We start from the raw sequence: 3,741 nt of genomic DNA, 5'->3' as shown, positions 1-3,741 counted from the left end.
TAGTTCCAAAGGTAGAAATAAACAAATATTGGCATCAGTGTGGACTGATGGAAACAACTTTTCATTCATTGCCAATTGGAATAAAAAGGACACTGGCCACATTACAAACATTTTAGTTCAATAAATACTTAAACATAAACTTATCACATAGCTGAGAAGCTCAAGACCTATAGCCACTAGATGGAAACAAAAGAATTAGCTACTGCAAATTTACAAGCGAAATGTAAATAACTGCCTGAAATGTGGCACCACCTACATGTCCACTAATTTTTAAATGAATAATCAAAATGTGATCTATACACATATTAGGATATTACTCAGCTATTAAAAATTAGTGAAAACATATGCACATTTCCACAAAGGATGTTGAAAACATTATGGAAAAGGAGAAAAGGGAGTCATAAAAGACCAAGAATTTTATAACTTCAATTATAGAAGGACTTAGCGGACCAAGAATAGACAAAAAGACCTTAAAGCACACACAACAGAGGTAAAATGCACCCTCTCTCCTGTGCTTCATTTTCCAGTCTACAACTCTGCCTGGATTCCCAAAGGCCTGCCTGCATGAGGGACAACCAGAAAGACCCTGTCCTAAGCCCTTGGCTGTCAAGTCTTATTAATATACTCAATAGTCTTAAATATCACCCTATACCCAGACTCCATATTCTGGCTCACTTCTCTACCTGCTTTCCAAGAGACCACTAAGGACACCTGAAAAACTCAAAATGTATCAAAGATTCCATCTTAGAGCCAACAGAATGACTAAGATCAAAAACTCAAGTGACAGGTCATGGAGCAAGAGGGTCACCACTCTATTACTAACATGGGTGCAAACTTGCACAACCAGTTTGGAAATCAATGTGGTGGTTTCTCAGAAAAATGGAAATAGCTCTGCCTTATGATCCAGCTATACTACTGCTGGGCATGTACCCAAAAGTTGCTTCCCCATCCCACCAGGACACTTGCTCAACTACTACTCTCATGTTTGTAGAAGCTTTATTATAATAGTCAGAAGCTGGAAATCTTCTAAATGTCCCTCAATTGAAAGATGGATAAAATATAAAAAGGAGGTATAGTTACACAATGGAGTATTCCTCAGCTGTCAAAAACAATGACACAGTGAAATTTGCAGACAAATGGGTGAAACAAGAAAAAAAGTCATCAGGCTGAGGTAGCTGAAACCCAGAAAGACAAACATACATTCAGCAGTGAGTGGGTATTAATCATAAAGAACAGGATAACCATGCTACAAACCACAGACCCAGAGAAGCTAAGAAACAATGAGGATTCGGAGGTGGACACTTGACACTGAGAAAGGAATTAGCTTAGACATCAGAGGTCGATGGAGGGAGCATACTGGATGGGTTAGGGATGGGAATGGGAAAGAGGCAGGATGAGATGGGGGGTAGAACAAAGGGAGAGAGTAGTGTTAGAGACAACTGGACTGAGGGTAGCATCTCTAGGACAATGGAAGCTCCTAGGTATTAATGAGGATGACCTTCCCTAAGACTCCTAAGATTTCCACTGGAGGAACTTGGACACCAACCCAGCCATAGAACTTTACACCCACAAGTTGTCCTGCTTACAAGTTGCTCAGGGGTAAAGATGGAGCAGAATATGAGAGACAGGGCAAGAATTGACTAGCCAAGCTTGAGACACATGGCAAGAGAGGGAACCCAACCCTGACACTATTAATGATATTCTGCTATTCTTGTAGACAGGTATCTAGTATAATTGTCATCAGAGTCTTCACTGGGCAACTGATGGAAGATGATGTAATCTACTGGTGGAACCAGCTGATAGAAACCTACAGACAAACATTAAGTGAAGCTTGGGGAATCCTATGGAAGAGAGGAAGAAGGATTGATAAAATCAGAGGGGTCAAAGACACCACAAGCAAACCTACCAAATCAACTAACCTGGACCCATAGAGGCTCATAGAGACTGAACTGCCAGTCCGAGAGCAAACAGGGGAAGGATCTAGGATCCTCACACATAAGCAATAGTTGCGCAGCTAGGTCTTTATGTTGGACTCCTGAAGGGGGAGCAGGGGCTGTTGCTGACTGTGTTGCCTGGCTTTGGATCCTTTTCTTCTAATTTGATTGCCTTGTCTAGTCTCAGGAGAAGTCCTATATGATATGCCTACATGATAATTCTACTTGATATTGAAAGAAGGTTGATATCCATGGCTGGCCTTACCTTCTCTGATTAGAAAGCAAGGAAGATATGGAGAGGTGAGGTAAGAAGAGGGAATGGGAAGTAGGGGGGGCACAGGCAGGCAGAGCTGCAAAGGGAATGTAAAATAAATAATTAATAAAAACAAAAGAATAGAGAAACATAAACACAGCAATTACATTAGTGGCTTGCCTAGAGCTAGAGGTGGGAATGGGTTTAACTATAAACGAACATGAAGAGCCCTCAGTGGGTGATAAAAATAATCTGAACAATTATGTGGAAAATAATACAACTCAATGAATTTACCAAACATGATTGAATTATTCACTTACATGATTACAGTGTATAAAATACATCTCAGTAAAATTGCTGTTGGTGATGGATATTTTATGAAAATAACAGATTCTCTACAGAAAAACAAGTGAAATAAAGAAGAAAAACAGTACAATTGTAAAGGATTGTTCTTGCCCAAGATCTACTAAAAAATATGATTTCCTCTTTTCTCCATCTGCTTAAAACTTCATTTTTCTTTATTATTATTTTTACTTGGATTTATTATTATTCATTTTCATGTTCATAAAAGAAAGCCTTTATTGACTATATTTTTTACAGGCATGTCTGATCTTTTTGACATTGTTATCTGTAATGGTCAAACCTGAGAGTTGCAGATTTAAGTTACTAAAATATTCCAGAAAACATTTCAATGTGTTTCGAGTAAACTTTTGACATTGTATTGGGTAATCCACAAAGCTCTTTTGGGTTGATTGTAAGCCACAGGGTATAACTTGGAAATCTTTGAAAGTTGTGTTTCTACTTTACCTGGATGACACAACTTTATCATAATTAGATAAAGCAAATTCTGACTTTTCTTATGCCTTTGAGCCACAATTTATTTATAAATTAGTTTTATTTCATTTTCTAGGTATTTGGTGTTTTCTATTATTATTATTAGCTAAAAATGTATTTTGTTGAAGAATCATCTTTGAATAACTTGATTCTTTTGAAACTACTAAGACTTGCTTTAGGTCTGGCAAATACTCTAATAGTGACAAGTTCATCAAGGAGTTTTATTTAAATTTATTTTATATGTCTATTGGGTTTTGCCTGCACATAAGTCTATGTACTATGTGCATGCTGAGTACCTGCCTGTGGAGGCTGGATGAAGGTATCAGGTCCCCTGCAACTGGAGCTACAGATTGTTGTGAACGACCATGTGGATACTGAGAATTGAGCCTAAGTTCTCTGGAAGAACAGCAATTGTGTCTAACTGCAGTGCCATGTATGTATTCAGCTCTTGTATCTTTCCTTTATTTATCAAATTTCTTCAGTAAACAAGGAGCCATGCTATAACCTGTAGCTTTCTCACAATGGATTTGCATGAAAGGCTACAACTACCAAACAGCCTTTCTAGCCCCCATCCTACCTCTGTCTATATTCAAGGGACTGAAGTAAATATGTTTGTCCTGTCCCCTGGGACTCTCCTGTATGCATTCTTGGTAAATGTGGATACAGATAGACCTCAGTTTTCTCTGGCTACAAGCTAGTTTCTTTGGGGCTAGAGATTGG

This window comes from Micromys minutus (assembly GCF_963924665.1).
Source record: "Micromys minutus genome assembly, chromosome: 7".
In the NCBI taxonomy this organism is placed as follows: domain Eukaryota; kingdom Metazoa; phylum Chordata; class Mammalia; order Rodentia; family Muridae; genus Micromys; species Micromys minutus.
This window is presented reverse-complemented; position numbering follows the sequence as displayed.